This window comes from Phocoena phocoena, chromosome 2, assembly GCF_963924675.1.
Source record: "Phocoena phocoena chromosome 2, mPhoPho1.1, whole genome shotgun sequence".
Lineage (NCBI taxonomy): Eukaryota > Metazoa > Chordata > Mammalia > Artiodactyla > Phocoenidae > Phocoena > Phocoena phocoena.
In genome coordinates, this window is record NC_089220.1 from 57,001,778 (window position 1) to 57,016,592 (window position 14,815).

Below are 14,815 nucleotides of genomic sequence, written 5' to 3' on the forward strand. Positions count from 1 at the left end.
CTGGACTAAACTTCTAGAGCGATTAGTAGGTATGAGAGAAGTGTATTCAAAGATGTTTATCACAATGAAATAGGGACTTCCTCATCCTCTATATGATGAAGTATATCCAGAATATTTCTAAGGTTTTTCTATTTTTGTTATAAGACATCTACATGTATATTTTTTACTTTAAAATTTTTAACTTTATTTTAGATTTATTTTTTATTGAGGTAACATTGGATTATGACAAACGTCATGTGTATAACATTATATTTCTACTTCTGTGTACCCTAAAGCATGCTCATCACCAAAAGTTTAGTTTCCATTTGTCACCACACCTCTTTCACCCTCTCCTGCCACAGTCCTTCCCCTCTGGTAACCACTATTCTGTTCTCTATATCTACATGTTTGTTTCTGTTTGGTTTGTTGTTGTTGTCGTCTTTATATTCCACATATGAGAGGAATCATATGGTATTTCTCTTTCTCTGTCTTATTTCACTTAGCATGTTACCCTCAGGTTATCCATGTTGTTGCAAATGGCAAGATTTCATTTTTATGGCTGAATAGTATTCCATTGTATATATACTTCACATCTTCATCCAACCATCCCTTGGTGGGCATGTAGGTTGTTTGCATATCTTGGCTATTGTAAATAATACCATGATGAACATAAGGGTGCATGTGTCTTTTTGAATTAGAGTTTTTGTTTTCTTTGGATAAATATCCAGAACTGCGATAGCTGGATCATATGGTAGTTCTATTCTTAATTTGAGGCATCTCCATACTGTTTTCTATAATGGCTGCATCATCTTGCATTCCCACCAACAGTGCAGGAGGGTTCCCTTTTCTTCACATTCTTGTCAAAATTTGTTATTTTTTGCCTTTTTTTACAGGATCTTATTTTATTAACATCTTTATTGGAGTATAATTGCTTTACAGTGGTGTGTTAGTTTCTGCTTTATAACAAAGTGAAACAGCTGTACATATACATATATCCCCATATCTCCTCCCTCTTACGTCTCCCTCCCACTCTCCCTATCCCTCCCCTCTAGGTGGTCACAAAGCACCGAGCTGATCTCCCTGTGCTATGCGGCTGCTTCCCACTAGCTATCTATTTTACATTTGGTAGTGTATATATGTCAATGACACTCTCTCACTTCGTCCCAGATTACCCTTCCCCCTCCCCGTGTCCTCAAGTCCATTCTCTACGTCTGCATCTTTATTCCTGTCCTGCCCCTAGGTTCTTCAGAACCTTTTTTTTTAGATTCCATATATATGTGTTAGCATATAGTATTTGTTTTTCTCTTTCTGACTTACTTCACACTGTATGACAGACTCTAGGTCCATCCACCTCACTACAAATAACTCAATTTCTTTTTTTTTTCTTATGGCTGATCCCACCTTTTTGATAACAGCCATTCTAACAGGCATGAGGTGATATCTCACGGTTTTGATTTGTATTTTCCTGATGATTAGTGATGTTGAGAGTCATCTGTGCCAGTGGGCCACGTGTATGTTTCCTGTGCCAGTGGGCCACGTGTATGTTTTCTGTGCCAGTGGGCCACGTGTATGTTTTCTCTGGAAAAATGTCTATTCCTCTCCTATGCCCATTTTTTAATCACAAATGATATATCCAGTAATGGGTTAACATCCAAAACACAAAAAGAACACATACGACTCAAACAGGACATCTATATATTAATAATGTATCTAGATATTCTCAACTGAAAAGAATACGGCAGTGTATTTTTAGTTGTATTAAGTAGTGCTCTAGGGATTTGGAAAGGCAGAGAACTAGAAAGAAATCAAATCAGTTTTATTAAAATTATGTCACAGAAACAGCTCTATTAATGCCTCTACATTTGTTCTATCTTTTAGACTTCTTTGTAAGCTTTATTTAGAGAAAAAGATATAGTTTCCAAAAAGTGTATCTGTTAGTGTCCAAACAGGAAAATAAGAAAAGAAAAACTTTTTAGTATTTAAAACAAAAAGACTAGGTATTACTCAGGTGATGGAAGAGCCTGAGAAATCAAACTGGTTTCAGGGAAGAAAGGGACTGAATAGCTACTGCAGTGAGCCTCGACCACCACGCTCAGGCTAGAAGGACAGAAGGAAGAGATGCGCTCAAAGTACCTGGGACCAGGGTCACCCACTCTCTCCTCCCAGTTGTTGGCTTCACCTTCTCTGCAAGTCACATTTTCAGACTGGCCTACTTTAAACAATCTTTATAGCTCTGTCAAAGTCCTCGGGAAGACTCTGACAAGTTCACATAAGTTTCCCCACCTATCCCTGAAATTATCACTGTGGCAGAGTGGGAAATCCTGATAATTAGACTCGGATCATGTCCCATGAGCTTACATGGGCTCACAGGACCAGGAGTGGCTTATGTTAAAGATAGGGATATGGAAGCTGCTCTAACAAAACCACATGGTCTAAAGTTATCATGGAATAGGTGTGGGAGGGCAGTAGTTGTTCTCCAAAAGAAAGAATTTCTTACCATCAGAAATATTCATGTTCACTACACAAAGTTTAGAGTACCTCAGACTTACTCTCTGTTCATAGCACACAAACTACTTCCATCTACTCAAAGAGCATATTGGAAAACAAGTGAGGGAGGTACTGAATTAGGGATGACCTTGAGTCTCTCAGATATGTAATGTTTGGGAAAAAAAGTATCTTTGCTATTTATTATTAGTAAAGTTTTGTGACACTTGTAAATGACACATACTTGTATATGAAGAACATAATTAAAATTTGATATTCTAGAGAGACATAGTAGCAACTTCAAGTCTTTTTCCAGCAATATCACCATCATCCCATGGGGTTTTTTTTTTTGCGGTACGCGGGCCTCTCACTGTTGTGGCCTCTCCCGTTGCAGAACACAGGCTCCGGACGCGCAGGCTCAGTGGCCATGGCTCATGGGCCCAGCCGCTCCGCGGCACGTGGGATCCTCCCAGACCGGGGCACATCCCATGTTTTAACTGTGTAGTAATCAAAGCCTGGAATGAGGAGGTGGAGAAGTAGGGAGAGGCAGACTGAATGGCTTCAGCAAGCAGCAGCAGCGATTGCCAGATCAGAAAAAGAGAAAGAAGAGCAAAAAGCTGAAGGCAGGAAGAGTCATCTCTAGTGTCAGCAGTTGTTTCAAAGGGACCATCTTGATGACCTTGGTAGGGAAGAAGGAGGAAGAGTTTCCCTGGATGCACCAGTGGAAGCTGTCTCACCTTATTAGGCAGTTATATATTTATGTGAGAGATGTTTACAATTCAGATGATACATACTGTAAAATATCAGCTGAATTAAAGCTTTCCCTCTGAAAAATATGCACCATGTCCAGTGTTAGGAAACTATGCCTTATTTTCTTATATGGCAGAGTTTATATTTTTCAACAGTATTGGATGAAAAATGAAGAGAAGCTACAAAAAGTGATTAGAAATCAACACTATGTTATGGGAAAATGAGCATAAAATTTGCTAACAGCTTTTCATCACCTACATTACGCATAAATACCAAAACAGTCATACATGTGACAGAGAGTATCTGCTTAGTTATCACAGTACTGAGATTCTCAGAAGTTTTTCATTCTAAATTTCATTTCAGAGGAACATCAAAATAATACAGCAGTAAAATTAAATAGCAATGAAAAATAATGAGAGAGGGGAAAGGCTATAGTTATATAAGCAAGAAAGTGTTAGAATGTTTTTAAGTGAGATTAGATATGTAATACATGGAAGGTCAATGAGGCAAATAGAAGTTGTACTAAAAGGCATAGATTTCAATATTGCCTGAACCTTTTTTGTAGGTGGATATAACGAAATCTACAACAGAAAGAGATAGGAAGAGGAAGAGATTATGTTTGAAAACATATGCTGATTGCATTTACCATGATTTCAAAAATAAGATATCTTTAAAAATGACATTGAACTCATCATTATTAATGACCTAGTGTAAAATGTTTTCAAATTAACAATTATTTCTCTTTATTGTCCAAACCACTGCCTATAGGCATTTAACGCAGAATCATGTTATAGCAAAATGTCTGAATTTGTCATCAATCATCTTTGAGCTTCCATACTGTACTGATTCTCTCCATGAGCACAGAGACTGAATTCTCAATATTTATTTAAATTGATAGTATTTGCTGCACACTGTATTATTCTAGAGAAAAAATTTTCAGTCACATATAGGAAAGTAGACAGCTGATACTAATTCAAAAATACATTGGTAACTGAAAATCATTTTCATAAATGATTTGATGCCTGTCTTTGGAAAATATACAGATTGCAGTATACCACCCTTTGAATTATATTTGAGTTTGTTCTCTGTAGTTACCTGATAATTAATAAGCTCTAGAGACATGGATTTCTAGGACAAAATTCCTACTACAAGGATCAGCTACACTATTTCTGTTTGCTTCAAGACATAGTTGCGGTCTGCGGTCTAATTTTATCCTTGCCTGTATATTTCAAATCAATATTTGTCAGTATCAGTAACCATCTACATGCTAGAATTCTAATTTTTACCAGATAACAATATTTGCCAATTTCCCTGTCACCTAAAAGTCCACTTACCATGTCAGGCAGAACTCCTTCCTTAAAAAAGAGTTTGAAAATGATTATGATCTTCTTTCATTTTTGCTTTGTATTTGTTTTTGCACCACTACTTTTAAAATTGAAGACCTAGTCTCCTTGATAAAATGTTTAGACTTAAATTTTAATCCCTCAAATTAAAACTTTCTCCAGGTCTTCATGAGCTGTGAAAATATTTGATTTTGTTTATACACATAGAATTGAAAATAAGACTAAAATTGGAGCCCCTTACTTCCAAGGAGATGATTGTCTTTCTTCCGAAAATATAAATTATTTTGATCTAGAATTTTCTTGTCACAGTAAGAATACAAAAAAGAAAAAAAAGAATATAAAATACATAAAAGTACAAAAATATAAAAAAACATACAAACCATTTTTGGTGTAGATTTACTGTGGAGAAACTTTGAGGAGAACACGGAAAAATATTTACTAGACAAGTCAAATGCAAGAAAATTAAGCTGATGTTAAATTTGATTTACGTTCCTCTAATGTGGGAATTATTACTGGGAACTCCATGCAGATAAATAACTTTTCTGCCGGTCCACAGTTCATTTTTCAAGGAATCTAATGAAACTAGCTCTTAAAAAAAAAAAACAAAAAACTACTGAAGAAAATAGTGTAACAGAAATGACTTGTGTAGCATGAACATATTTTCCTTAACAAAATAAACAAATATATGGTCAACACTAACTTGGATACTGTAGAGAATAAAAAGTCTGAACCAATAAAAAGATACCAAGTGGAGGGCTTCCCTGGTGGCGCAGTGGTTGAGAGTCCGCCTACCGATGCAGGTGACACGGGTTCGAGACCCGGTCCGGGAAGATCCCACATGCCGCGGAACAGCTAGGCCCGTGAGCCACGGCCGCTGAGCCTGCGCATCCGGAGCCCGCGCTCCGCAACGGGAGAGGCCACAACAGTGAAAGGCCCGTGTACCGCAAAAAAAAAAAAAAAAAAGATACCAAGGGGAGAATGATTTGTAATTAATACAATTTTTTATCTTGAAATATAAATAACGTTATGCACTGCCCCCAAAGTTAACCAATTCAGGTACTAGTTACCTCCCCACCTAATTCTGTTAATTTTTAATCATTAGGTATTTGATTCTTCACTGTTCATAAAGGGCTGTTAATGACATATTACCTAACTAAAGTCAGAAGAATACAACAGATAATTTTTGGAATCAGTGATTCTATAAGTAGAAGTCATTTTAAGAATTGTTTAGTGGATTGATACAAGTAATTTACAATAAACGCATAATTGCATATAGGGATGTGTGTCATGTTAGGTAGATGGTTTTGAAAGTTATGAGGTGTCTTTTTTTTTTTTTTTTTTTTTGCTGTTGTTTTGTTTGAGAGTAAATAAAGAGCCTCTGTCACTGGAGTTAGGTGTGTCAGAAAATAGAGATAATATATAGACAGGTAGTGAGAGATTATCTCACAATAATTTTGGTAACTGAATGGAGAGTGCCAGGATGCCGGGTTGGCTATTTAGGTGATTTTCAAAGACTAGATGACACAAGGAAGTAAACCATGCTTGGCGTTAGGAAGAACACGCCACGAATAATACCTGATCTATGACGTGAAGCTCTAGCTGTTGCAGAGAAAGGACAGGCATATGTTCAGTTACCCAAAGTAGATGTGCTAAGTGACATAGAAAGGTAAACCAAGGCCTCAGGAGAGGGATATAAGGTGAAATAATTTATCTTGAAAAATGGAAGATTTTTACGGAGAGCATGGCATTGGTGAAGTGTACCGGAGAATATGTGGTTGTAATTATTTACGGAATTTTAGGTAGAAAAGCTATAAGAACAGAAATATGGATAAGGAAAATAAAATCTAGAGTATCATTAATAGTAGCAAGCCTGTACTGCTAGATATTGTCTTTGTTTTTTTAAAGAAATGGCCATGTGAACCAGAGCCAATGCTAGCTTGGTGGAACTTCTCTGGTCAAAAATGAAATGTGACAAAAGCAGAAATGAGGTTTCTCATGTAGTTTGTAAATGAATAAAAATACATTCTCTAGTCCTGAACTTTTTCTTGTTTTTGTTTCCACTGCTGGATAGAGTGGTCATGATGAAAAAAGATATCACATGAGCAAAGAAAATCAAAAACAGGAGTAAGAGGATATTTTTGTGATAGACAGTTACAAAAATAACCACAACTATGAGTTAAAGATATGTACTTAGGTTTGCCTTGATGGCAAAAAGCATGAGGCCTAGGGGATGGTACTCAAAATCATGCTTACTTACTTCTAATTTAAAATGAATGTACGTATCAGTTTTCATGCTTTCAAGAGATTCTGGTCAAAACTAAGTGACTTGGAGTCAGAGGACTCTTTAGAAAGAAACTTCCCAGAGTTTGGTTTTGATAAAGATCTCCAGTTTTGGGGTTTTCTTGTGCGGTACGCGGGCCTCTCATTGTTGTGGCCTCTCCCGTTGCGGAGCACAGGCTCCGGACGCGCAGGCTCAGCGGCCATGGCTCATGGGCCCAGCCGCTCCGCGGCACGTGGGATCTTCCCCGACCGGGGCACGAACCCGTGTCCCCTGCATCGGCAGGTGGACTCTCAACCACTGCGCCACCAGGGAAGCCCAAAGATCTCCAGTTTTGACAAGATAAAGATATCCTGAACTTATCACCCCTCTCCCATAACACAGCCCAGTGCATGTGCAGATGAATATCTGAGCCCAAATGCATCAGGCTGTGGGACTTGGGGACAAAGGGAACTGCTGAAGATATGCTGATGATTACACTGCTTTCTGTGCTTAGAATAACAAAGTTCTTAGTCTCTGACCCAGGAATCTTGTTCCTTATGCCAATATCCATGAAACTGTGGCAGGTGGGTTTGTCAGCTTGCAAGTAAGGTAAGATACTAGACCCTTTGCAGTTCTTTATGTGGAATTAAGAGGATAAGTGAACTGGTTCCTAAGAGTACCCAATACACCCCTCCAGACCCACTGATCAGAATCTCTGGGGGTAAAGCCTGGAAATCTGAAATATTATCAAGCTCCTCAGGTAATTCATACAAACATACTCCTTTAGCATCTCAATTTTAGTACATTATTCATTCTGTCAACTATTCAAACTAGATAATGTCTTTTTCTATCAAAAGTGTAGAAAATCAGTGAATGCAGATTGCACAGAGGTTGGCACAGTACAGACAGCAGTATTGCAAAGTGAGGGTCTCCTCTGTCTCAGAGTTTAGCAGTTGTTAGACTTTTAACTAAGAATTTTTAACTAAGAATTTTCCCTAAGCCCCTTGTCCTCTGTTGATACGGGTAGAGTTCTCAGACTGATGCTGAAAATGCTCACTTGACAGTTCTTAGATACGGCAAAGTCATTATTCTCATTTACTTTGACCCAATGGCCAGATGACATGAATCTGATAGACGCAATTTTTTTCTGATTTAATTCACCTTTTAAAAATTTCTTTCTCTCTCCATTACCTTGTTGCACATACTCCTGCTTCCTCTAGTCTGGAGTTAAATCATCCTTCTATTTTTCTATTTCCTTCTAGAGACTTTCTGCCCTGTTTATGTTTTGCTCCTGTTTACAGAAATTGGGCAACACCCAGTCTACAAATTAAAAATATCTTTATCAGAAGGCCTGAAATCTAAACAAGAGTAGGAATTCCTCTTACCCATCAGAAACTTATCTGGAGAAGGTACACTTGATGTTGTGGAGTCATGTGTCAAGTTATTGTTCCCAAAGGAAAACCCGGGAGATGAATACTGCCTATTGCTGTAATAGAAAACCAATCTACTTAGTGCCCTGGATATTCAGATTGCTTATTCCAGCCACCTGGGCTGCCACCCCTAAAGCAGTTCTTCTATAGCTCTTGTTGACTTCAGTGGCTTTGAAATTAATAGACTGTTATCAATAACACATTTACAGTCTGCAGTGGATAAAAAGGGATCATTTAAACATATTTTGGAGAAGAGCACACCATATTTAATATAGTGTAGTAAAGCAGCACTAATGCCATCTTTCAGTGGTTCTTGCCAATTAAGTTGATAGTAAGGGTCACAGTGGTCAATGTTTATATATAAGGAATTTTAAAACCATCGAGGGCATTATCCAGTATGATCAACCCTCGCGAAAACACTATAAATGAATCAAAATGAAAAAAATCCTGGAATGAATTTAAAATACTTTTAAGGAAAAAGTGTTTCTGTATAAGGTCAATTATGTATTTCCTTTTTACCACCTACCAGGTTCTCAAGTTCAAGGTCTGATTTTTTTTTTTTTCAAATTCATGCTTCATGTTGCTGTGAATAAGTGAAAAGAAACATAGATTTTTGCTGTTCTATCTTCTTTCAAAAGATCACTGGGCCTTCCTTAATCATTCATGAACTACTCAGTATTTATCATCTTGGCAGAAAAAGCAACATAGTTTGAGTTTACAATTAACTTGTTGGAAGTACACAATCTTTAACCATCTTTACATTCTATCTAGACAGGTGAAAGGATAAAGAGCACAGAGTTATTAATAAGTAAACTGATCACACTTATAGCTTCCTAACATGGTAGAGTCTTACAGCAGGATGAAACAGACCATGAGATGTTTTTAATTCAGTGTGTTCTTATAATAGATTAATCACATATTCTCAATTAGGAAAGTGAGGAAATGGAATGGGACTTACCCCAAAGATTATAGTAAGTTGCACCTTGTTCTTACTGCTTTGTAGTTAATGGCATTTTATTTTATATAAAAGAAACATGAAAAATACAAATTTTCCCCAAATACTAACATATAGGAAATATTTTCCATTTACTTTATGTGATGTATCATATGTCTATCATGTCTTCTAAGAGGAACAATGATTAGAATATTCTCCAATTTTAATTCAATAACTCTCCTTCATGATTTAATTGTCTACAAATTTTTATGTTTTCATAAGAAAGATCCTTTAATTATACTAGAATTCATTTGAACAGAAATGTCCATACTACAGCATTGCTAAACCTTGGGTTTTAATCTATTGACATTTAGATAATGAGTCAACAGATTTTCCCATCTAATATAATTCGATCATGTTAATAAGATCAACATAGGCAATGTTAGATAATTATTTTTAAGAGGCATTCATTAAAAATGCATACCTTCTTAAAATATCCATTTATTCATTCTAACTTAATTCTATAAAGTCTGCTTATATTTTGTGAAGTATAGTAAACTAAGAGTTAATAATCTGCGTTCTGATGTCAGAGGTTGTATCAAGTAGCCACTCTATAACTTAACAGTAGAGAAACCTCAAAAAAATCACTGAAACTCTGAGGTTTGGTTGCCTGATATGTAGAAATAGTATAAGAAAAAGTGTTTCCCTCCAAAGATAGTTTTAAGGCTGATGCCTGTGGTTAGTAGGGGGTTCTATCACAGTGCCTGGCATTTGGTGATTATTAATTATCATCAATTGGTATTTTTAACCTCATTGAGATGTATAAGCTAAAATTTTTCTAAAGAAAGAAATGGGGGAAGACAAACATGGATTTAGGAAAAAGGCTACAAATACAGATTCCAAGGACTTAAACTCCTGCTCTATGAAGGTCATGTGTTTACTTCACTCTGGGAAGCAAGGAGACCTCCTACTTAGTCTTTCTTAGGATGTTACTTTGAATAGTAGTCCAAGCTGAAAAAATACATAATTATATTTGGTAATGTATATTTCTATTTTCTAAAATATAAATTGTAGAGTAATACTTAAATTAAAAATTCACATGTGGGCTTCCCTGGTGGCGCAGTGGTGGAGAGTCCGCCTGCCAATGAAGGGGACACGGGTTTGTACCCCAGTCTGGGAAGATCCCACATGCCACCGAGCGGCTGGGCCGGTGAGCCATGGCCGCTGAGCCTGCACGTCCAGAGCCTGTGCTCCGCAACCGGAGAGGCCACAACAGTGAGAGGCCAGCGTACCACAAAAAAAAAAAAAAAAAAAAAATTTCACACGTGTGCATATTAGAAGATAGTCTACAAAAATGAAAGTGGGTGTGTTAAGGTGATAATGTTTACAATGATTTATCAAAATTGCTGTAATGGTCTTACGTGATTTCCTTTCTTAAATATTTTTTTATAAAAACAAATATTTCAGAGCCCTCTTATCCCCTAATGTTTATAAAATATCTTTCAAATCTTAGGAACTTTAAGAGGTTAATATAATACATCTAATCTGTGGAAAGAATAAGTCTAAGCGTGAACAAGTCCCTATTCTTCTAACATCATGGAGAGTATTAGCTACATTAAAAAAAACAACTATTAAAATTCATAAAAATCCATGTTTTCTAAGGAAAAGAGTGAAGTTTTAGCATATCACACATTCAACATGGGAGAAAAAGATCAGCAAAACACCTGCCAAAATGCATTTTATCTGTTTTATACTTATCAGTTTAAGAATCTTTTGTATCATAACTTATGTTGAATTTATGATTCAGTTTGGACTTAACATAATATCTGGAGCTATATAAAATAAATAGAGTCAGAGAAATCATGTGAGGAAATGTTTTCATGTAATACGACAGATCCCCTGAAAGAGAAATAAAAGTGTTTAGGCAACTATCTATTTTTAGCCTATAAATCTGAAAAGTGTACTCTAATGAAACATTCCCAGGTATCTCTTGTTACATAAAAATGCACTCCTTCTCAATGGTTTAAAACAGTAACAATCATTTGTGTTGTTCCTGAGTCTGCGGGTGACAGGGCTCAGCTAGGCACTTCTCACTCAGGATGGCTCATACAATTGCCATCCAAAGGTGGCTGGAGTTGGGGAGATGCTGAAAACTTTCCCACTCATTTCCAGCACCTGATCTGGGAAAATCAAAGAGTTGGCAGCAAGTACAGTGGGCCCTGTATATCCACCATTTCATGTAAGGGACTTAAATATCCATAGATTTTGGTATCCACGGGGGCTGCTGGAACCAATCTGTGGATACCAAGAAACAACTGTACTTCTGGGGCTTCTCTAGCACCTGTCTTATCTCTGGATGGTCTTACCACTCCTTGCAGCTCCTAGCAGGACTCCTAGCAGGACTTCCCATGTGGTAGCCAAAGGATCCCAGAGCAAGTGTCCCAAGAGGGATCAGCAGACTCTTCATTCATGACCTTATCTCACCTGCTCTTGGAAGGCACACTGCATAACTTCCACTGTATTCTGTTTGCTGAAGTTATCGAAAAGGGTTCACCCAGTTTTAAGGGGAAGGGACATTGTTCGTGCCTTTTGTTGGAAGGAAGGTCAAACCTTTAAACTACCTCTGAGACACCAATCAGCTTTATAGGATTAGACAGCTAGTACAATGAAAATGTGAGCTTGAGAAAATCCACAAGCCATCGTCTTTCAGAAATTCTGTTTCATCTGAAACGAGTCACTAAACAGCAATGTTCAGTCCACTGAAGCAGGATTTTCAGTGAGTTCCTGATGGTTGGACTCCTCAGCGTGCAGCAATTTTACTGAGCAAGCTAGTTCCTATCACCTGATGCTTCCTCTGCTTCCTCAGCAGCTGAGGCATCAGTTGTCTTGAATTTCACTTCCATTCAAAGCAAATAATGTGTTATTGACGGTGAGACATACATGCTTGGCATTTAGAAATCCTGCAAGGCAGCTGTTTTGTTTCTTTCAACATTAAACTGATGACAGAAGATTAAATATAATATTAGTTGGAGACCAAGCAACACAGGACTTGGCAGACTGTACAATTAGAGTTTTTAAAAAAGTGGTTAAAGAATATTATCCTTAGTCAAATGGCAAAGTGTTCTACAGAGTAGATTTTTTACAATGCAACCAACATCTGAGCAAAGCAACTATTGATATTTTTTTTTTAAGTTGGCTGCCATTTAAATGGGGCAATTAGTTAAAGACAGAATAAGCAAAAATCTTGCAATGCAACTGCTGTTGGTGCCCTGTGACTAATTTAAATCTTTAAAAAGACACAGATTCTAAGTCTCTGGAGAAAAAGCTCAGAGGAAATTTATCAGGGCCGGTGTGCCTGAAGTTACAGGAGAAAACAAGCTCCCTCCAGATCTGCCTTTTAAGGCTAATAACATTCTAATTATAGAGAGAGTATGGTTGCCGCTACCAGCTGAAAGCATTTTGTGGATTTAAAAAGCAAACTGAACTGAAGAAACACAGCTAAAGTAACTGTAGCATCTGTGGTTCTCACAGATTTATTCAGCAGAAACCAAGGTATCCATTAAGGTGACCCAAACTATGAGGGGGTTGTGTTATTTCAGGTATGATTAATAAATCATCATTTCACACATGACTATAAAAATGATCTATCCTGGACAATATCCCTCATCTTCTGGAAAATATCAAAAATTTTAAATCACTTCAAAGAGTTTCAGAAATAATACCTCATTATGAAGTGCTCCTAACAAACTTAAAATTTAATGGTATTGCCTCCTTTTCTACATTTGTTACATTTGACAAGTTGAGATAATTACTTGACTTCCATATTCACAATTACCTCTTATGCTATGGAGTTATTTTCAAAACGGAGTTTTCATGACTAAAAGCGTTACTCAGGAGTTCTTCATTTTAAAACTTGCTCTTAGTCTTGGACTATCCCTTGTCTTCTAAACTTTGCTTCCCTCATAATCTGTATGAGAAGGGCAATTACATAATACAAAATGATGAAAATTTAAGCCAATCATGAAATAAAAATAATCATAGTATTAATATATAAAACACTGTAAATGCTTCTTCCCTCTAAATGTGACATTGCAAACTGAGGGTCTATATTACATGGCCCAAGAAGAAAGGATTAAGAAACCAATGATTCACTTTTCAGAGAACAATTTACATGCATTGTTTCTACCTTGTAAAATGAGTTTTGGGCTGTAAGAGTGGGACCAAGAGCAGAACTGAGGACCTAGACTCCTTTCCTGGGAAGCGAGAAGGCAACACCGAAGATTCTGGTAAATGTTGTGAGTTTTGACTCCTTTGTTCTGAGTTCAATATTTAAAGGATATTGCAGCAACATGGATGGACCTAGAGATTGCCATACTAAGGAAGTACGTCAGACAGAGAAAGATAAATACCATATGATATTACTTATATGTGGAATCTAAAATAAGACAAAAATGAACTTATCTATGAAACAGACTCACAGACATAGAGAACAGACTTGTGGTTGCCAAAGGGGAGAGGGAGTAGAGGAGGGATGGATTGGGAGTTTAGGATTAGCAGATGCAAACAATTATATACAGAATGGATAAACAACAAGGTCCTACTGTATGGCACAGGGAACTATATTCAATATCCTGTGATAAACCATAATGGAAAAGAATATGAAAATGAATGTATATATATGTATAACTGAGTCACTTTGCTGTACAGCAGAAATTAACACAACATTGTAGATCAACTATACTTGAATAAAATGAATTTTAAGAAAGTCTAAATATATGATTCTTTATATATTTTACATGACAAATTTCAAAATTCTTTACAAAAGGCAGTGTAACTTGGTCATATTTTTTTTTAATGATTAGAGGATATATCCAGGTTGTTGGGGAAATATAGTTAAAAACAAAATCTTATGACCCTGAAAATTCCACAAAGGTAAAAGAAAAAGATGTTTTGTTATTGAATAAGCATCAAAATCTGAATGTGATGCACAGCACAGGCAATTCACTAAAAGATTGCAAAGACAGAAAGCCTTGCTCTGCTCGAGAGTCCTGCATACCCTTTTATAGATCCAAACAGACACTACTCATTACATGCATGTTCAAGATACAAAACTAGTCCTCAAGTAAGAATTTCACAGCACCAGTTCTCACACAGTTCATCCCAAATTCCCTTGGTAATTGAGGTGACCATCTGTGTTAATTGGCTTCAACCAAAGGGGAAAAAGACAAAAAATTTTTCATATCTTTATGACAAGAAGTAGTTTTTCACTTGGAGCAAGGGGGCTACAAAAGTTAGGCTCCTATCCTCCCATAGAGACTTGGAGGTAGGGGAGATGGGGGTGTGAACAGCCTTGATGATTTCAAAAAACTGGTTCCCAGGCCGCTGAGAAAGACACTTCTGAGTCCTAGAGCTAGCCAGAGACCTATTTAGCTTCTAAAAAGATTTTCATACATTTCTAAAACCTAGGAAAGAACTTAGAAGTTTTCTAAAGTAAATGCTCTAAGAAAATGGAAGGAAGGTCTTTTTCCGTATTCTTAACAGGAAGAATTATGCCTCTTTATTTGTATTTGCCCTTACAAGGGAAAATGCATTCTTAGAACTGAGAGAAAAATGACCAATTATATGGTACAAATTC